The sequence below is a fragment of the Silene latifolia genome, chromosome 11, assembly GCF_048544455.1.
Source record: "Silene latifolia isolate original U9 population chromosome 11, ASM4854445v1, whole genome shotgun sequence".
Taxonomy (NCBI): domain Eukaryota; kingdom Viridiplantae; phylum Streptophyta; class Magnoliopsida; order Caryophyllales; family Caryophyllaceae; genus Silene; species Silene latifolia.
The window spans coordinates 107,559,285-107,582,026 of record NC_133536.1 but is presented as its reverse complement, the minus strand read 5'-3'; the positions used below and the strand labels follow the sequence as shown (position 1 = coordinate 107,582,026).

The following is a 22,742-nucleotide window of genomic DNA, read 5'->3' as shown; positions in this document are numbered from 1 at the left end:
CGGCATTCATGTCTTCCGTTACACGATTAGGAAGGCCCTGCAAAATATCACTAGCAACCATAGGATTCGATGACGTAAACAGCTGTTGAAAATAGGCATTCGCAACCCCCGCCACGCCCTCATCTCCCTCCCTGGAAACCTCCTCATCATCCACAAGCTTGGCGATGAAATTTTTACGTTTTCTTTCCCCGGATCGAGTATGAAAAACTTAGTATTTTTATCCCCATCCTTAAGCCAAAGTGCTCTAGATCGTTGTCGCCAAAATTGCTCTTCCTGTTTCCGCAAAGTCGCCAATTCAGCCACAATTTTCTTCCTTCTATGCACATTCCCCACGGTCCTCTCCTTCTCGTTCAAAGAACCGAGTTGTTTCAGCTTCTTTCCAATACTCCTGCCAATTTTCGAAATATTAATACTCTTCCAAGCCCTCAGCTCTCTCGCACATGCCTCCAACACCCTCGGTAAATCTCCTCGCCCACGTTCAACACCACGCTCAATGGCCTCAGTACAACCGTTCTCACCCACCCAAATTTGCTCGAATTTAAACTTCGAGGTCTTCACCGCACCCCTCTCTTTATGATTAAGAACCAGCTTAATTGGGGCATGGTCAGTCCGACCATTCCCTATCAAGGTAAAGCAATCTCGCATAAGGAAACAAGTCTAACCATGAAGACGAAATTAAGGCTCTATCGATCATACTCTGTCTATTCGCTTCGCCAACCTGACCATTATCGTAGGAAAAATTATACCCCTCCCACGGGGCATCACGCAAACCACAGTCCTCAATCGCCTCACGGAAGTTGTTCATTTGCCATTGTGGACGGCTTCCCCCCTTCATCTCAGTAGAAAATAATATCTCATTAAAATCACCAATACAGACCCAGGGCAGCTGTGACTTTCTCTTCAGAAGCCGAAGTAATTCCCAAGAGAGATGCCGGTCAGCCACCGATGGCCAACCATAAAAACCAGTAAGACGCCATTCCCGTACATCTTCACGAATAGTAAAATCCATATGATGAACGGACGCAAACCCAAAAACGCAATCCACCTCCTTTCTCTATAGCATATCAAGTCCCCCCCGACCTCCCCACACTATCCACCTCTATACCAAAATACCCATCCAGCCTCTCCCTCACCCTCCTCATCTCACGACCACTAAGTTTCGTTTCACATAAAAACAAAATGGCTCGGGCCTCTCTCCGTACAAGTGCACGGAGTGCAATAACTGTGTCGGGGTTGCCCAGGCCCCGATAGTTGATGCTTAAGATATTCATTGGGCCTGGCGGGGTTGACCACCGTCAACCTCCGCCTCAGGTATTAAGACGCCCCCGTCTATGATAGGTTTGATACGCTTTAGACTCACATCGACCCCCTGCTCATCTCGACTCCTCTTATTACTCTCATGCACCCTCCTCATACCACTCCCCCCTCCTTCACTTCCCTGGCCCTTCTCCCTCGCCAGCCTCTTAAAATTCCGTACCCCTCCCCCTTTTTGAGCTCCCTGTTCCCCCATCACAGCAGTACCCGCCAGTATCCCATCAGCCTGGGCATTAACCTCCTCCCTCATCTCCACATCGAAAGACAAGGCATTATGCACAGGGGACGTCGTCATCAGAGCTTGCACCTGCCAACTCCCATCACCCATCTCCTCAGACTCACCTCCCTGCACCCTTTCCACATTCCAAGTCCCCTTCGTACCCGTCTCGACATCAGCAGCACTATTAGAACAATGGACATCACTCGGTTCCACTGAAGATTTCTTTTTCCTGAGATCAATAGCAATTGTTTTCAGTTTATCAATCATTTTCGAGATCGTATCCTCAGCTTCTTTAGGACTCACTTCATCAAACTTCACACGCAAATCTCTCATAGCTTTCCCCGTACCTTCCTTCACCGTTTTCACGACTTTCCATGGCGATGCACGAAGCCAGTCCCCAAATTTCAAATCGTCTTCTTCGTATGGTCCATCATCACAGTCCTTCTCCCCATGTCCAATCAAACCACATCCATAGCAATACGTCGGGAGTCGCTTATATTTAACATTATAATTAACAGTTCGGCCAGTCCTCATACGAATTGGCAAGCTAGCTTTCAACGGATTCCGGATATCATAGAGGACTCAAATGCGAATTGCCCTATCCAGCTCTACATTAGGGCCATGCTCGAAGCTCATAAAAGTTCCCAAACAATTCCCAAGTCGTTCAGCATTCGCTAAACTGATTCGCCCCGAGATGGGGAGATCATAGATACGTGCCCATATGGGAAAAAAGTAAAGAGGAACTTCCGTGATTTTACCTGCCTGTGATGGTTCATCGAAACACCATAAGAATTTCTCGAAGTGCCATGGTTGGCCTTCTAAAACCCTAGCCTTATCTCGTTCTGACCCAAATCGAAAAATGAATGACTTCTCCTTCGCATCAACCACATTGCCCATCATTGGCTTCAATGGATTCCACAATCACTTAATCATAGTCTCGATCGCTGCCTTAACGTTAATCGATCTTGATGCCCAAAGTTTACCCACCAGTAAGAATTTATCATCCTTTTCCTTATCACCGACGTCCTCCTCCCATTCGAATAATCCTTCTTCTACCCCTTGAGGCTCTTTCCCGTCCCGGTGGTGACTCGTTGATCCACTTTCCATTGACACCTGCACAATAAAGCAAAAAAAAAAAAACAAAACAAAGAGAGAAGCAAAACCAAGTTGGAACGACCAATCTCACGATTGAAATCACAAGATGAGCCTCGATCGAGAGGAGAAAAATGAAGAAAATAAGACGGAGCCCTAGGAAACCCTAGACTTCTAATTAAGTAATTATACCACAACTCTTGATGGGTTAAAGATTATTAATTGTTTAGAGTTGTTTTTAAATAAGTGTTATTTTGTACCAACTTTAACCAAGAACATCATCTCCATTTCCGCGTTAGACGCGGAAGGCTTTTGTTTTATGATTATGGACAATAGTTGTACTTTTTCATTGAATGATTTGGTTTATGGCAAGGCCATTTCAATTGGAAGAATTTTTATTTTAAATGATGTTAACGACGTTTATCATGTGGAAACTAAAAAGCTCAAAACGGGTGATCCAAATGAATACTACCTTTGGCATTGTCGTTTAGGTCACATAAACGAAAGACGCATTAAGAGACTTGCTTCATCAAAAGTGCTCAAACCATTTGATTTTGAATCCTATGGTATATGCGATTCTTGCCTTTTAGGCAAGATGACTCGTGCACCTTTTGCGGGAAAAGGGACACGAGCAAGTGAGGTTTTGGCTCTCATACATACGGATGTGTGTGGACCATTAACCATCACCGCTAGAGGAGGTTTTCACTACTTCATTACTTTTACTGATGACTTGAGTAGATATGGGTATATCTACTTGATGAAGAACAAGAGTGAAGCTTTTGACAAGTTCAAAGAGTTTCAGAATGAAGTTGAGAACCAATTGGATAAAAGGATTAAGACCCTACGATCGGATCGTGATGGTGAATAACTAAATTCTGAATTTGATTCACACCTAAAAGATTATGGTATAGTATCACAATGGACTCCTCCTGGCACACCACAATTAAATGGTGTGGCCGAAAGGAGAAACCGAACTTTATTAGATATGGTTCGGTCTATGATGAGTCTAACCAAGCTTCCTGATTCGTTTTGGGGTTTTGCCCTCTTGTCTGCAATATTTTCACCAAAATGGAAGCCCGACTAAAGCAGCCGATAAGACTTTATATGAGATATGGACAGGGAAAGTCCCTCATTTGTCATTAATGCACATTTGGGGTTGCGAAGCTTATGTCAAGATTAAATCTGACAATAAACTTGCACCCAGGTCTGACAAATGTCTTTTTTGTAGGATATCCATGGGAAATACGTGGCTATTACTTCTACAATAAAAACGAGAACAAAGTGTTTGTGGATCGTGATGCTGTCTTCCTAGAAAAAAAAGTTTATTTCTAGAAGACAAAGTGGGAGAAAATTTTAACTTGACGAAGTTCGAGAGCCATAAACCGAGAATGAGGTAGAGGAGAACGTGGAGGATAACGTTCCCTCCTCCTCTGAACGGTAATTGTTCCTAGAAAGTCAGGTAGGATTTCTAAGCCACCTGTCCGCTACCTTGGTAACATCGAAGAGGATGGTGTTTTGTTACTTTTGGAAAGTGACGAACCCACTACCTACAAATCGGCCATGTGTAGTCCCGACTCCTCGCATTGGCTAGAAGCCATGCGGTCCGAAATGGATTCCATGTACGAGAACCAAGTATGGGACTTGGTGGATTTACCTGAGGGAGTGCGACCCCTTCAATGTAAATGGATATATTAAAATTAAGCTCGGCGTGGATAAAAATATAGATGTTTACAAAGCTAGATTGGTGGCAAAAGGTTTCACCCAAGTTCATGGTCTACACTATGACGAAACCTTCGCTCCAGTCGCTATGCTTCGCTCTATTAGGATAATCTTAGCGGTTGCCGCGTTTCATGATTATGAAATATGGAAAATGGATGTCAAAACCGCCTTCTTGAATGGGATTCTAGAAGAGGAAGTGTACATGATACAACCTGAAGGTTTTGTGGATACATCTAACCCTAAGAAGGTGTGTACACTTAAGAAGTCTATCTATAGTCTTAAGGAAGCATCTCGGAGTTGGAATCATCGCTTTGATCATGTTATTAAACAATACGGTTTCACTCGAAGTGTTGAAGAACCGTGTTTGTACATGAAGTTTAGTGGGAGTAAGCTTGCTTTCCTTGTCCTATATGTGGATGACATATTGCTCATCGGGAATGATATTCCTTCGCTCACTTCCGTTAAGGAGTGGCTAGGGAATCACTTCCAGATGAAGGACTTGGGAGAGGCACAACGAATCTTGGGTATCCAGATCTATAGAGATAGGTCCAAGAGGATACTAGCATTGAGTCAAGAAGCTTTTATTGACAAAGTTCTTGACCGGTTCAATATGAAAGACTCTAAGAGAGGATTTCTACCTATGGGCCAAGGGATCACTTTGAGCAAGTCACAACCTCCCTCTACCCCTAAGGAGATTGAACGCATGAAGACCATCCCTTATGCTTCCGCTGTTGGGTCTATCATGTATGCTATGATTTCCACTCGTCCCGACGTCGCGTATGCCTTGAGCATGACAAGTCGTTATCAAGCCAAGCACGGTGAGAGTCCCTGGATAGCCGTAAAGAACATTCTTAAGTACTTGAGAAGGACTAAGGATTCGTTTTTAGTGTTTGGAGGAGAAACTAAGCTGCGTGTAAGAGGTTACACGGATGCAAGTTTCCAAACCGATCGGGATGATATGAAATCCCAATCCGGCTATGTGTTTATGCTAAATAGAGGAGCTGTTTGCTGAAAGAGCTTCAAGCAATGCGTTACCGCGGATTCTACAACATAGGCTGAGTACCTTGCAGCGTCTGAGGCTGCAAAGGAAGCTGTTTGGATTCGGCAATTTATGGAGGGACTAGGAGTAGTCCATTCCGCCAAAGATCCAATCACTCTATATTGTGATAATAGTGGGGCTATTTTTCAAGCCAAAGAGCCGAAGTCTAGTAATAAATCTAGACACATTGAAAGGAAATAGCATGTAATTAGAGATTAAGTGGAAATGAAGGAAATAAACATTTTTAAGGTTGGGACAGACGATGATATTGCTGATCCTTTAACCAAGCCTTTATCAAAGGCCAAGCATGATGGTCATGTCATCGCAATGGGATTGAGACGAGTACTAAAATTTCTTTACATTATGGATATGTAATAATTGGATATTGTATCACTTTTATATATATGATAATCGCATTCATTGTTTAAGCATTCTTTTATGAATTCTTTTATTTAGTGTGACTAAATTTATAATACCTTGTTTATCTGAATAAGTTGTGGAGACAATGTTGAACACTATTCAAGTGAATAAGATGAACATTGTATTTTGTCCCTAGTCACTTAATGAGGTGACGTCTCGGAGTGACTAGATTGTAAGTCGATTGATGGTTAGTTCAACACCATGAGGTCATACGTGATGACTAGTCGATTACATAGGCAGAGTGTGTGACACTTTGCCGGACAGTGACGATTTAGAGAGTCCCTTAGTTCTATTATAGACGCCTGGTCGTGGCAGGGATCTCTAAGATGTTCCTATGAGTCGATTCTTTTGACTTGAGACTATTATCCAAGTCAGTGCAGTTTCCGAGTGACTTTGGTTTTTGTCCTAGGTCGTGCCGTGAAAGGAGGTCAAAGGGCATCTTCTGAGTCATGGTGATCTATATTGAGCAAAGATAGATAGGGCATACAGGAATTGTCCACCCACGTTAGGTTACTATATCTCAAGGCCACTCGAGGAGTTGTGACTGTAAATGCGTGGCCACGCTCGGAAGTAATATATGGTAGATTTTTCCGGTCCTGTAGTCACACTCCCGATCGAGAAAACCACTCGCGATATGTTCATGTGCAAGTGCGACCTGAAAGACACCTTGCATTGAGTGGGAGATTAAAATGGACAAGAGAATTGGTAGCGCACACCTTGTGTCGGACAAGTGGGAGATTGTTGGAGTGAGTGTCCTCTACAATTGTGCGTTTACATCATAAATCTCATTAAAAGAATATCATCGGGATATTATTTCATGATCCTCGTCAGTTGATTAACGTAAATCGATAACGGTCACACCTAAAGGAACAAACCCCAATTGACAACAAATTAATTGTATGAGATACAATTTATTTAGTCCCTTGATTTATTGACTAAACGTTAGTCGATCTTTTTAGAGAGATTTCGAGTTACGAACTCGAGGCGCGGGAGTTATTATTTAATTATGCGATAATTGAATAATAAATTTTATGAGACGGGTTTTAGTTAATTAATTGTTAATTAACTAAAATTGTACTAATTGATTAATGTGATTAATATTAGTACGTAAATAATATGTGTAGCTGTACACGTATATTTACGGAGTGTTTTGGACAAAATTAATCGGGAAGGCTACTACTAATTCTAGTTGGACTTGGAGACAAGTTTGCAGAGTTAAGGAGCTATTACAGGCTGGTTTTTTCTCTAATGGCTGGTTATCTAAGGATTATGTTTTGAGTGAGGTATATGACTGGCTGCTCAGGGATCATTTGCAGGTCGGTTGGGTGCCTTATGTTTGGAATAGACTCTGTTTACCAAAGGTTTGTTTCATTAGTTGGGTTTATGTGCATAAAAAATTGCTGACCAAGGATAGACTCCTGCGGTTTGGGATCATTAGTGATGAGATTTGTGATCTTTGTGGTGCACAGCAGGAGACTCAGCAACATCTCTTTTTTGAGTGTGCTTACAGTCAGAAATGTCTGATGTTACTTCAGCAGTGGTTAGGGTATACCTGTCAGAGAGATCTTGTTATATGGCTCATAAACTGGAGATGCAGGTCTTTGCTACAAAAGAAAGTTGTCTTGGCTGCCTTTGCAACTCTGATTTATCTCATTTGGCTCAATAGAAATTCTGCTAGAATTGAGGGAGTGCTGCAGCATCCTCAGGCGGTGCTGGGCAAGATTCAGAATGTATTAAAAGGGAAGATTGACTCTTTAGGAAGTTGTAAGAGTTATAGGAAAGCTTTGATTTGGCTTCATAAGTTAGACTTAGTCTAATTTTCTCTTGAAGTATTGTATGATGAGAATATGCTTGGTGTAATGTTCTTAATTATTAATACAATTTACATTTCACCAAAAAAAAAATTAATCGGGAAGCATTTAAACATAAAAAAATGTTTAAAGTAAAATTACACGTATTTGTGAGACAAATATAAGAACCAAAATGGACCCGTAAATGGGGCATTGGACCATGTAAATAGACTGTAAGTGGATGGTTATAAACATAATCATTGCACTCATGCCACTTTGTTCTTCCCCATTAATTTTGTTCTATTCTATGAACAATTATATTGGGCATAAAATAAAACAAAAACACTCCACTCCCCATGCACACTCCACCCGGCCTCCCTTCTCTTTATTACACCTATATTGTTCATTTTTCCACTCACTTGAACTTTGCATGTGAAAAAGAAAGTGGTTTATCTCTCTAAAATAATAAAAATCGTTTACTAAGAATTGTTAGGAATCAAAATATTTACTAAGTGTGTTAGTAATATTTCACATATTATCAAGGTTAGATTATAACAAATATCTAGTTAATATTTGTAAGGTATTGGGTAATTGTTCTTGGGTACATATTGTTAGGAGATCTTCTCTTTGAAGATTTGGTAAGGAGGATCATCTTTTATTTTAAGCTCAAGATCAATCAAGATAGGAGATCTTGATTGTACCCATTTTTACCATTAACCCAATGTAAGGAAATCCGATTTCCTCCATCTTTTTATTAAAATGCTTTAATATTTCATGCATGTTAGTTACATAGATCACCTAAACACAAATTATGAGATAATTTGACTTTTAATTAGAGAGTCTAATTAGGATCTATGATCTATTAACTACTACCTTTAGTCCTTGTAGAATCTTCAAGTACCTTCCCATTCTTTAGGGTCAAAGCATTCATTTGACCCTTTGGATTAGCTTAAGTGTTTCCCGGGAACTGACCTTGAGGTTTCACAAACTGACTTACTTGTTGGGCTATTTGAGCAAATTGAGTTTCTACCATTTTATGTGAGGATTTGAGTTGAGAAATGGATGTAGAAAACTCTTTATTTTTTTGATTCTGGTCACGCGTATATTGAGATTGTTGAGACAAAACTTGCTCTAACATTAGCTCTACATTTGATTTTTGAGGAGCTTGAGGTTGTTGAAAATGTTGTTGCTGCTGGAATGGAGGACACGATTGTATGGGTAATTGTTGATAAGACGGCCTTGGCCGGAAATTAGGCGGTTGCTGAAAAGGCTGCTTCACTTGGTATTGAGGATTCTGAATATTACTGGTGTTTCCATATGAGAGTTTAGGATTCTGAGCCCATCCTGGATTGTAAGTATTTGAATAACGGTCCCATTGTTGCTTCCCATTTAGAGCATTAACTTGCTCCACCATTGAAACATTCACACAATCAGAAGAATCATGCCCATTAACCTCACAAAGCTGACACATGGGAGATGAAGAACTAGAACCACTACTCAATTTGAGTTGAGCTACTTGACTAGATAGATCATCAAGTGTCGCTTGCATTACATTAACGTAGTCATCAGTAGCCTTGCTCCCTTGAACACTGCGGTCATTGCCCCAATGAAAAGTGCTTATTGCTAGATCCTCTATATGTTTCTTGCCTTTGTCCCATGAAATCGAATCTAATCTTCCCCCCGCGGATGCATTAAGGTTCATTTGCAGCTCTCGTTTTAGAGAATTGTAGAAAGTAAGAATCAATGTCCATGTACATAATGGAATCCTGTGATGAGGACATTGCCATTGGAGTTTCTTGAACCTATCAAAAGCTTCATACATGGTCTCATCCGCGTGTTGGACAAATCTAGTAATATCGTTTCTAAATTTAGCTGTCTTGCCTGGTGGAAAGTATCCTTACGTAAAAGAGTCAGGATCACAATTGTTCAACCATTCTCGTGCACTCCCTCAAGGGAGTAAGGGAATAACCCCAGCCAAATAGCATCATCAGACACTCCATTCTTGATGTCAGCTTTATGAAGGAATCTATTTAGGTGCTCGTTTAGATTTTCGGTTGTACTGAACTGATAAGTATGAACTAACTGGATCAAAGAAGTCTTCAACTTAAAATTGTTTGCAACGATCTTTGGCTTTGAGATACTGGAGTTAAATTTCGGTTTAGGAGCACTTTAATATCGCATAGAAGTCATGATAATAGGAATATCAGTTTCTATAAGAGACTCAGTAATAGTATCGGGTTCAGGCTCCTTTCTTTTCCTCCTTCTTTCAGCATTTCGTTTTCTAGCAGTAGCTTCAATCTCAGGGTCAAATAACAAATCACCTATGGAATGTCGTTTGCGCATATAAGACTAACAAGAAAACTGAAGGAAATAATTAGTAACAAAAGAGGCGTACTTGCATACACAAAGTAAATTCGTAGTCTGAACTAATCTAAGTTAAACTAATATTAACCGTTACTTACCCAGCAACGGCGCCAAAAACCTGTTCAATTAAGTACCAGTGTGGACATGGGCCACCCGCGCCGCGCGCACCCGCGCGTTGTGTTGTTTGAGGCGACGACACTTCTCCCACGGAACCTTGGATAGCCAAAGCATGTCATGTGCCGTTACCGATTTGTGAGGCATTGAAACCGGTGAAAGATCGAATAAGCCTGTATTTGTGGAGTCGCCACCAATTTTTATGGAAAATTGGAACCGTTCGAATACCTCGTGTCATGTCAAGACACAAAGTAGTGACATGAACACTAAGAACTCGTTACTCTTAGCATTCTATGTCTAGAATGACTCTCGTGGATGCCAATGAACACGGATGTTCATAGAGATCTTGAGTAAGGGATGAGGGTACGTATTAGGAAGTCTTTTTACTGAACTTCTAATCCCGCCCGCCTCGATAGCGGCCTCTACCAATGATTAGGGAAATCATTTGTATTTGATATGTTGTCGATTATATGCATGCAATGCAACATCCAACGTATTAATCCTAGCATGTGAGATTAACTATGTCGGTGAACAAATAATTTAGGCAAACCATTATGTCGAATTGAGATTTTAGAATTGATTACATGTGAAAGACAAATAAATAAACCATACAATAAACAATAAATACGGTAAATAACGATAATTGAAATTACAATGAATTACAATGGATTAATAGATTTACGTCAAAAATACACTTAAGACGGAATTTGGAAGATAAAAGAAAGGAAAAAAAATAAAAGGTTAGAAATTAAAGTAATAAAATAGGACAGATTAAACGTGGTATTAAGATTAGTAGTTAATTAATTCCGTAATTAAAGCTACGTCAAAGCAAGAACGGAAGTTCAGAGACATAAATCATCTCAGAACAGGCGCAGCATCTGTTGCGTCCCTTGGAAGAGGCGCAGCTGTTCCTGCGTCTGTTCTTGAGTTGAGCTCTGGCTGTGAAGTCAGAACCGCAGGTAGTTAATGTTCTTTGGTATGTTTATGATTAATTATTGACATTAGACTCAAGTGAAAGTGATTTAGCATATTAATTACATCTGACATCATCATAAAAGCGATAAACACGGATTAGAACGAATTGAAAACGAATTAGATTTATTTACAATAAAGAAACTAACTTTGAAAGAATAAAACTGAAAATAAACAATGGAAATTATGTACAAAAGGCGAATCCCAGAAACTTGATATAGACAAATCGAGTCTCTCAAATCCGAGTTTGATTTAATGACGAAAACCCGCAAATATTGAGTTATAAAGGATTTAAGTCGAAAATAAAACGTTATAATTGAAAAGGAATATTAAAACATGGTTTATGTACAAAGGAATGAAAGAAAATAAGAAAATAAGATAAAAGAAACGAAACCATGGAAACCCGAGGAAGAAGAAGAAGAGCAGAAGCAGCGGCAGCCTCTGTAAGAGCCGCAGCAGAAGCTGCGACCCTTCGAAGAGGCGCAGCTGCTGCTGCGTTTCTTCTCGACGTCTGGTTTCCACTGTTACGTAAAAACTGTTTTATAAAGGGGTTTTTAAAGTCGGTTTTAAATATGCTTTTGACGTAAATCTTACATTAATCGGTACAAAAATAAAATACAATAAAAAAGATGGGATTTACACCCTCAAACTTACATGTTTGACGAAACGAGATTAACTAAGTTAACGTTTAGTGATTGCTCGACTCGAACGTATGTAGAAAGTGCCCTCGTTGGAGGATTTTAGATTAATTGATTGATGTGTAGTGGTCAAATTGGTCGGTCATGCAACGTGACTGGAACTCAGAATGATCTGAGCTTACGTGGTCGATTGATCAAGCACGTAGGCATCGAAAGCTTAGAGCAAGGTCTAGAATGCAAAGAGAGAAGACGGACATTCGCGTGAAAAATATGGAAACCGAAGGTCTCTATTTATACCAAACAATGTGAAGAGTTTTGGAATGACACAAACTTTGGAGCGAAATCACGGAAATATTCCGTAAACAGCAAAAGAGGGCTGGAGAAGAGGTGCAGCAGCTGCTGCGGTTCTTCCAAGAGGCGCAACACCTGCTGCGTCATTTCCCCAGAGGTTTCCTCCTGTGGAAGAAAGATTTCCGCGTTTCTATTATGGAATTGCGGTAGATCTCTACTTCCTTATTCCGTAAAATATGATTTATGGATGATATTTTACTAAAAGATATAAAATTTAATTATGGAATAAATATCCGGAACATTCTAGAACATTCCGACTCGGCATTTTAAACGGTTTCTTAGAAAATGAAGCAGTTTTTGACCCGGACTCCAAATGAACTCTAATTATCAAAACGACCGTATCGGTGCATAGATGACGACCAAGAGGTAGACACAAGTATTTGAGCTATCACCTGATGATAAACTTACGGACTGTCATATTTCATTCCGTGTACCAAACATACGGCCAAATCATCACTGGGTGGTTGGCGGGAGGTGTAGAAATGAGGTATCTACAGAGCCCCCACTTTGACTGAGGCTTGGACAAGGCGAAAGTCAAAGTATAGCCATCAGGTCAATCGAAGATTACAACCTGACGACTATGGCGACACAAGGCGGTTCAAGGGGTCTGAACCAAGGACATGTCGTCGAGAACATTTTAGAGTCTGTCGACTATCGGGGAGGGTTATTTAAAGTCCATTAGACTACATGAGAAAGCTTGCCAGCCATAAGAAAAAATCATACCTGGGGGAACCTGTCTGTCTCTGTTCTCAAGCAAACTCTCGCTGGGAAACATATAAGGCCTTGAATGTCAACAGCAACACTGCACAATATCGCTGGAGAAGCATATATAGACGCCTAGGAACATCTTGAACGTCATGGAAGAAATCTTGAGTGAGCAATACTGCAAAATACTGCTGCGGTGGGGAAAATATGAATGACTCTGTCTGGATTGAATCAATTTCTGGGAGATCTGCTTGCATTTGCTTTTAAACAAACTCCATTCCTTGAGAAGTGCATCGGTTGTCATGAACTCTCATTGGATATAAATGTATTGATAAAGGTGTGTCTTAAACACCGTCGAGGAAAAATGAGGAGGCTCGACTGATAGTGACGCGTCCTAAGCACCGTTGGAAATCCGCTCATTGTTGCAAGCGAAATCTTGATAATAAAGGATGAGCCCGTGAACTGGATTCAACAAAATCATTGTTGGGAGATAAAACATCTTGATGGTTTGCAGTCTATTTAGAAAAATACGGGTCCGAACGGAAAGAAATGCCCAAAAGAACCAAGTGTATAATGTAAGGTGTCAGAGAAGAGGTGCATAAAACTTGGGCCCACAAATAATAAACTTATAACGAACTTTCAAAATTTGAGCTGGAAAGACGCTGGAGAATAGGCGCTTGCGGCATTTGGAAAGGGCGCAGTAGATGTTGCGTCTTTTCTTGGGCTTGTCCCTGTCTGGGTAAAAACCCGGTTTTAATAACAAAACACAAATTCCTCTCAAATTCTCTCAAACTCCAACCAAAACTCGTCAAAACCTGATCAATTCGTGCCATAAACCATGACTAATCGAGGTATGTATCTTATTCTTGCTTTAAATTCACGTTTTTGATTGAATTAGGGCCGAAAAATTTGGGTTCCTTCTCCCTTTATGTCGAACAAATTGGGGCTTTTGCCTCAAATGGATTTGTTTGATAAAATTGACATTAAAAATGGATAATTGGCAATGTTAGGAACATAACCATGTATTCTTTTTGAATTTTCGTCAAGTATTGAGCATTTGAGCGAAAAATGAGACGGTTTCAAAAATTGCTTCGAAAACGACCTTATGATTGTCCATTTTTTTATGAAACTTGGTGTTTTGGAACTCTTGTGTAATGGGTAAACTTGCTATCATGTCAAATTTTTGATTTGTAACAACTTTTTCAGGACACTTTTCTAGGGCATAATCGCTATTATAGCGAAATGCTGCCGAATTTTCGACTCAAACCCGCGACTAGGCTTGAACTTAGACTTGACTTTCCCCAACCTACCACATGTGTGGTCGGGTTTTGAAAGAAATGGCCAAACATGGTGATAAAACCACTTTTAGAATGCTTGAAAGGCTTGAAATGTCTTCAAAAGGGCTTGTCATGGATTGACACGTCTTTGTTTATCTCAATTTTGCAGGTGACGTACCTTCTATGTCGGGGAGGGCCCCCATGGACATAGACTTCGACCCTTCGTAGGAGGAGAGAGGCGGGAGGAGATCGAGGAGGAGGTAGAGGAGGTCCCAAGGAGGGCCAACGTGGGACGAGGTGGACGCCAGCTAGTGGGTGCACCAGAGTGGGCTGAGAAATGGGATGGTAGACATCTTCTTTGGGTAGCAGAGAGCCACCTGTCTTACAGGACGACGAGGAGTCTAGTAAGTTTCAAGCTTGTAGTTTTCTATTACCCTTCCTATTTGTCTATTGTTTTATTTCTCATTTGTTTTAAGCTAAAGATTGCTTTTGTTTTGAATTGATACAGGAGGCCAGGAACATGAGGTCCTTTTTCGGTTACACGACGATGATGGACGCCTTCGAGAGGCTGTCAGAGGAGGAGAAGTCCATCATCGAGTTGGGAGCCTTCGGGGCTTTGGTGGGAGCTTGGAGGGTGATCAGGGAAAAGAAGATTCGGGCTAACCTTAGCCTAATTCGAGCTTTCCTTGATCGGTACTGGGACACGACCTCGACTTTCCATATGCTTTTTGGAGAGGTCGGGGTTACTTTGGAGGACTACGACATGATCTCGGGTCTGCCGTGTGGAGAGGAGGCTTTGGTGTGGCCGTCGACGGCCATGAGAGTGGACTCAGTCGAGGCGAGGAGGCTGATCGGCTGGAACCTGGTGGGAGGTGCTGCCAGCGTTCCTGGGTTGGTGCCGAGTTCTTGCGTCAGGGACTACTTCGCAGGTAGGACCCTGGCTACAGTGATGATGGACGGGAGGAAGGTGGTTCCTCCTCCTTGTACTGCGGAGCAGAGGGCTCGCCTGTGGCTGTGGTGGTTCTTGTCTTCGATTTACCTCGGAGACAAGGGGGAGAGGTCGTCGACAAAGCTTCTTCCTTTTCTTTCTGACCTGAGTAGCCTAGGTCGTTGGGACTGGGTTACTCCTGGCTTTGCGTTCCTCACTCGCTACATGAGGGCCATGGTATGTCCGGAGCTGATGGAGAAGGGGACTTCTACTGTCGGTCTGGGACTCTTGTTGGAGGTACGAATCTTTCTTTTGCATTAAGAAAGATCATTATTTCTTTATTTCTTTATTGCCATGTAGAAAAATAAATGATTATCTTGTCTACAGGCGTGGGTGTACTCATAATTTCCCGGCTTCGTGCCCAAGAGGACGGAGCTTGAGCCGATGGCGTACCCCGTGGTGAGGGACTGGGTGGTATGCCGTAGGAAGAGCCAGTGCTCTTTTACAATGTTTGTCGACGGGGTGTGAATGCCCTGACGTTGAACAACGTAAGTGCTTTTGATCCTTATTTGATTAATTTTCTTCTTCTGTCTTTCATTTAGAAGCGATCAAGTAATCATAGGAATAACCCCTTTCCCGTTTAGAGCATATCATAGGAATGACCCCTCGTTTCCTTATTTTAGTGGGTGTCTAGACCTTGGGAGAGCTACCCTGAGGCTCCAGCTTTCGTGGCTGAGGTCCTTCATCCTAGGAGCAAGAGGCGGTTTGATGCGACCATAATTGGCGCATATTTAGCCCCCGAATTACCATTGTTTCTATGCTTTTTAGTGCCTATTTGGGTCATTTCTTATCTTTAGTTCTTTGTTTTGCTTATTCTTTGAGATTTTGATCCCTTGGTAGGAAAGGAGTAAGAATCTTGCATTTTCATGGCAAAACAAGGCTAAATTGATCATATTCAATGACCAAGCATCAAGGAGAGACAAGACTAGAAGGCCTTTGTACATAGCATAGTAGAAGAGCATTGTTGAGAAAAGGATCCTTGAGTCCCCAAGGAAATCCCCAAGGAATTCGTGAAGAAAAGGGAAGAAAAAGAAGAAGGAAAGCTGCTGAACTACAATCCGAACGGATTGTAGAGAATCCGTCCGTCCTCGCCAATCCGAGCGTCCCGCAAAGGAATCCGCTCGATTCCCCTCGCCGATCGAGCGTCTTGCCCAAGAATCCGCTCGGATTCCTCATCCCAGATCCGGCCGTCCCGACTCCCATCCGCACGGATCACAAGACAAAGACGTTTTCATTCCTCAAGCATCGATAAGAGAAGCCCTTCTCTCGGATAATCCCGGAGGCTCCTTGCTCAACTTAAAAGTGTAATTACTAGTTTAGCCCTTAGTTAACCCTAATGCATCCTCCCTAATTTTCACTATAAATACCCCATTAGTCTAATTAGAGGAGCATGTTCTTCTTATCAATAATTAGTGTAGTTAATATCAATCAAATCTCTCTTCAATATTGTAATCAAATATTAATCAAGTTTTAATCCAAGTTTTAGTTCTTTAATCTCTCTCTTGTTCTTACTTTATTTTGGGTAATTGAAGATTATTTGGGTTATCATTGGGAGATTGACAACCTCTCAATCTAGGATTCAAGTACTTCTATTATTCTTGCTTTATTATTGGAATCATTAGTAGGTATAATCTCTTAATCCCTTTTTAATTATTGCTAATTACTTTCATTTATTCATCATGTTTCATTATGTTAGTATGATTGACAACCTTTCTAGCATGATCAATATGATAATGAGTGAGTAGTCTCTTAGCTAGGGTTTAATGGGTGATTAGGGGAAACCAACATGGGGAATTATTCATGCTTAAATTAATATGCTTTCATATCTTATTTGCTTGCTTGTTTTGATCTTAATACATGCACATGTTATATTTGATGAAATGCTAAGCCTATGAATCCTTGCATTTACTATCATCTTCTATCCTTTCAACTTGACTTGTAAGACATAACCCAACTCGAGTCTTGTTAGACCATGCATGTGTTAAGTAGGGAAGATTAAGTCGACTTGTAGGTGTTGTACAATCCAAGAGATTCGGCTCCGGACCCAAACTTTCCTAGGATTGTAAGATATAACCCAACTCAATCCATCACAACAATAATTGCTTGCTTATAATTTGAGAACATGTTTGTATGATCATATCCCATGATTCCCCTATGAACCCATGACACCCTAGTGCTTTTAATCAATTGTTTACACCCTTATTTCATTTATCTTGTTAGTTTATTTTCATTGCTATTTTAGTTTAGTAACCTTCTACATCAACCAAATTTGTGACACCCCTAGACACCACTAGTTACAATAGAATCTTCATTTCAATACCCGTCCCTTGGGATCCGACCTTTACTTGCCTCTTTACTAATTGTAGAGTTGTTTGTGAAGTATAAATTGTGTTTTGTATCGACCATTGACCAACGACCACATATGCTTAATTGTGAACACGAAATGGCTCCGATCAAAAATGGCGCCGTTGCCGGGGACGGTGTTTAAATTGATTTAAGATTTCTTTTATTGTTTTTAGTTGTGTCTTTTTCACCTTGGGGAAGTAAAACTCCTCAAGGTTTGTTCTAATTATTTTCTAGTTGTTTGATATTTTGCGAGAATGGATTTCATAGATTGTTTTGTAGAGGACCACTTCAGTATCCCTTACTTCAAGGATCCCATGCAAGCATTAGAGGCCTTAGAAGCAAGTAAGGCTAAGAGCATGTATTGGGAGTTGGAGGTGGATCTCTTTGAGGCCGCTCTAGCTAACAAAGAACTCACCCATGCACAATCCGAGTTGGTGCATAATGTTCTAGTAGAAGCATGTCAACCCATAGAGGATGAGCAATCTATCCTAGAGGATATTCTACAAACTCAAGAGCAAGAGGAACCCATCATGGAATTTGAATATGATGAGGTTAATGAAAGTGAAGTTGAGTATGCTATGAGAATGGAATGTCTAATGGAGATGGAGCAAATTCTCAATGACACTCCAAAGGAGGAAAGTGAGGTACAAACTCCTACTTTAAAACCCCTTCCCCAAATTTGAAATATGCTTACCTTGATGAATCAAAGACCAAACCCGTGATTGTTAATGATAGACTTGATGATGACCAATTGGGAAAATTACTTGATGTGTTGAAACAACATGAGAAGGCTATAGGTTATAGTCTAGATGACCTTAAGGGGATTAGTCCCAACTTTTGCATGCATAGGATTCATCTAGAGGACGACCATAGACCTACCATTCAACCCCAAAGAAGATTGAACCCCCACATGCAAGAAGTTGTCAAAGGAGAAGTCATGAAATTACTTGATGCGGGAATCATATATCCCATATCGGATTCTTTGTGGGTTAGCCCCGTCCAAGTGGTACCTAAGAAAGGAGGTACTACGGTAGTGACAAATGAAAAGAATGAATTAATACCCACAAGGATGATCACCGGTTGGCGTATGTGCATTGACTACCGTAAATTGAACTCCGCAACAAGGAAAGATCACTTCCCCTTACCATTCATTGACCAAATGCTTGAGAGGTTAGCCTCTAACAAATTCTTTTGTTACCTTGACGGGTATTCGGGATTCTTCCAAATCCCTATACACCCGGATGACCAACATAAGACCACCTTCACATGCCCCTATGGCACTTTTGCATATAGACGGATGCCTTTTGGATTATGTAATGCCCCCGCTACTTTCCAAAGATGCATGATGAGTGTCTTCTCCGATTATCTAGAGACCATAATGGAAGTTTTTATGGATGATTTTAGTGTTTATGGAAAGGACTTTGACTCATGCTTGCATAATCTTTCTCTTGTATTGGAAAAATGTGAAGATGTTAGTCTTGTTTTAAATTGGGAAAAGTGTCACTTCATGGTTAATGAAGGAATTGTTTTGGGTCATTTGATTTCGGAAAAAGGCATCGAGGTCGATAAAGCTAAAGTTGAGGTGATAGAGAAACTCCCACCTCCCGTGAATGTTAGAGGGGTGAGAAGTTTTCTCGGTCACGCGGGTTTTTATCGTCGATTCATAAAAGATTTTTCTAAAATAGCAAAACCCCTCACTCAACTTTTGCTTAAGGATGCCCAATTCCAATTTACTGACGAGTGTGTTGAAGCTTTTAATAGAATCAAAGAAGCATTGATCTCGGCACCAATCATCCAACCCCCAAATTGGGAGTTACCTTTTGAGATTATGTGTGACGCTAGCAACTACGCCGTTGGAGCGGTACTTGGCCAACGGGTAGAGAGAGCTCTTCATGCCATCTATTACATAAGCAAAACCCTCGACCCTTCTCAAGTGAATTATGACACGACCGAAAAGGAGCTTCTTGCCATTGTATATGCTTTGGATAAATTTCGGTCCTACTTACTTGGATCCAAGGTGATTGTATTTTCGGATCACCGTGCTCTTCGACATCTCTTGATAAAGAAGGAGGCAAAACCAAGGTTGTTGAGATGGATTTTGCTACTTCAAGAATTTGACTTGGAAATAAGAGACAAGAAAGGAGCCGAGAATGTAGTGGCGGATCATTTGTCAAGGATCCGGTTTCATGATGAAAATGGAGAAACCCCGATCAATGACTCATTCCCCGACGATATCTTGATGGCTATTCAAACTCAACTTGAAAGGCACATCACCCCATGGTTTGCCGATTATGCTAACTATATTGTTGGAAAAGTGCTCCCTCCAAACTTGAACCACAACCAAAGGAAGAGATTCCTATTCGAAGTGAAGAGGTACTTTTGGGATGATCCAAACCTCTATAAGGAGTGTAGTGATGGGCTCTACCGGAGATGCATCCCTCAATGGGAAATCCAAGGAATCTTGGAAGGATGTCATTCATCACCCTACGGTGGCCACCATGGAGCAAGAAGAACCGTTGCAAAAATCCTCCAATCGGGTTTCTATTGGCCCACAATGTTTCAAGATACAAGAGAATTCATCATTCATTGCGATGCTTGTAAAAGAACGGGAAATATATCTTGGAGAAACGAAATGCCGCAAAGGGGCATTCTAGAGGTGGAGATTTTCGATGTTTGGGGAATTGACTACCAAGGACCCTTTGTGACATCTAACGGGAACAAGTACATCCTTGTGGCCGTAGATTATGTTTCAAAGTGGGTGGAGGCAATTGCCACCCCAAATGATGATGCGAAACGGTCACCAAGCTTTTCAAGAAGATAATTTTCCCAAGATTTGGAGTTCCTAGAGCTATCATTAGTGATGGAGGAACACATTTCCATGAAAAGAAGCTTGCATCCCTTTTGACCAAATATGGTGTTCAACATCGAACCGGCTTGGGATATCATCCTCAAACAAGCGGTCAAGTGGAAATTTCAAATAGAGAGATCAAGCAAATTCTTGAAAAAGTTGTGAACAAGACTCGGAAAGATTGGAGCACAAAGCTTGATGATGCTCTTTGGGCTTATAGGACGGCCTATAAGACTCCCATTGGTGCCTCCCCTACAAGCTTGTATATGGAAAAGCATGTCATTTGCCAATCGAATTGGAATACAAAGCTTATTGGGCAATCCGAGCACTCAATCTTGATCTCAAATTGAGCGGTCAAAAGAGGATGATCCAAATCCAAGAGTTGGAGGAATTCCGACTACAATCTTATGAGAATGCAAAGATTTACAAAGAAAGAACAAAATTGCTTCATGATAAGAGGATTCGACAAAAGGCCTTGCACAAGGGAGACAAAGTCCTTCTATTCAATTCCCGCTACCGACTTTTTCCGGGAAAATTGAACTCTAGATGGATGGGTCCCTATGTGATAACCGAAGTTGGGAAGTATGGAGATTTCGAACTCAAGGCGGAAGATGGAAGCAAGTTCAAGGTAAATGGTCAAAGATTGAAGCCATACTATGAAGGAGCATTTGTTGGAGAGGTCGAGGCTACCTACCTCGGTCCTCCTTCTCCTTGACATCTCATCAAGAATGAGAGTTTGGTGGAGTCCTCCCTAAACCACCATTTGTAAATATACTAACCCTCTAACTTGTATTTTTTTATTGCATTTGTTTAATAAGCATAAACTCTTTTCATGAGCGCAAGTGAGGGAGGGTTACTAAGGAGTTTTTGAATGAAGGAAGGAGAAAATTCCTAAGTGTGGGGATGCATTGAAAGAAAGGAGAAAAAGTCAACACTCACAGCAAGAAGCCGTGCGTCTCTCTGGAAATCCGGACGTCCTGACAGAATACGGACGTCCAAGGGAAAAACCGCGCGTCCAGCTGTGTTGAGAAATTGAAGGTTTCTGGACTGAAGAAGAATCCGAGCGTCCTAAGGAAGAAGACGCCCGTCTGAGAGAATCCGGCCGGATTAGTGGAAAGACGCTCGTCTTTTCCCCTGAGCATTTCAAAGAAAAATCTCTGTCGAAGAATCCGCCCGTCTTCTCAAGAAGACGCCCGTCCTGACCCTGATGAATCCGAGCGTCTTATGCTCGGGACGCCCGTCTTGAGGCGAGAAAAATTCTGGGATTATACTCTGTGGCAGAATCCGAGCGTCTTGCCCAGAATCCGCCCGTCCCGTGAGAGGAGAATCCAAGCGTCTCAGCTTCGAATCCGCTCGTCTCCCTGCCCGTTTCTCGACCCGACTTTTCCCAATTAAATTACACCCCACCACCCATATAATGACACATCACTACTCCTTCCACTCACCCTATAAAACTCACCCCCTTGTAACTCCCATACATATCCAAATCACTCTCTTCACCCACAAAATCAAAAACCCCCAAATTTTCTAGGGTTTTCAACACTCAATCAACAAGTAGCAACCTTACTCTCTCACAAATCAAAAGAACTCAAGGATGGCACCTAGAAGATCCTCCTTTAGAAATGCAAGACGACCTAGGATGGTGGGAAGTTCCTCTACCTCACATCTCAACACCATTAGAAGAGAGCATGTAGAAATTGTAGACCTCACAAGGCTCGACGATTTCTCGAATGTGGAATTCCTTGATGATGTGCAGCGATTGGTCTTCCATCGACTCTTAAGTAAGAATATTCTTCCCACTAAATTCCTTTGTCATGATACTTTGAGAAAACTTGGAATCTTTCACCAAGTGGAGGCTTTATTTGAGGTTTTTGGTCTTTCAACACTCTTTCGCATGTTTGAACCCACCTATCGGTCTCTTGTGCTCGAATTCTTGAGTTGCTTAAAGATTACAACTTCAAACAAAGTGATTAGCATAGAGTTTAGGTTGGAGAATGTCTCTAGAACAATGACCCTTGTGGAATTTGCGAGTGTGTTCGGTCTTGATGTCTCGCCTACCCGAACATCAAGACCCAAGAAGTATAGTGTCGCACCTTTGTGGAGGGCCATGACGGGTCGGGACTTCATTCTTACCAAAGAGTGTCTTGCTTTTCACATCCAAAACCCAATCTTGAGGCTCACATACCGATTTCTTTCGGGTACCCTCTTCGCCCGCCGAGACCCGGCTATTGTGAATCAAATGGACCTCATGTTCATGGAATCCTATCTAAACATTCAAGGAAGAGACGGGTATCATCTCAATGCACCTCTAGTCTTGCTAGAAAAGTGGGCGAAATTCCGAAATGGTGATGATGATGGGAAGAAGCATATAGTGAATGGTGGACTCATAACAAGACTTGCAAAGCACTTTAATCCTAGGTTCAATGAGAACAATGAGTACACTCCACTCTCGGGAGGAATGAGAATTAATGAAGACCTCCTTGTTGTCCAACACCATTGGATAACCCTTGAGGGGGTTGATAAAAGGATCAAATGGTTGACGAAA

General features: G+C 41.4%; 1 non-coding gene across 1 annotated transcript; it reads left to right on the top strand.

The window, feature by feature from the left end:
* The first annotated feature begins 9,357 nt into the window (after positions 1 to 9,357).
* Positions 9,358 to 9,464, top strand: LOC141615450 (small nucleolar RNA R71). Its single transcript, XR_012529872.1, has one exon. It is a non-coding gene; the product is annotated as a small nucleolar RNA R71 (small nucleolar RNA).
* The last annotated feature ends 13,278 nt before the right edge of the window (positions 9,465 to 22,742 follow it).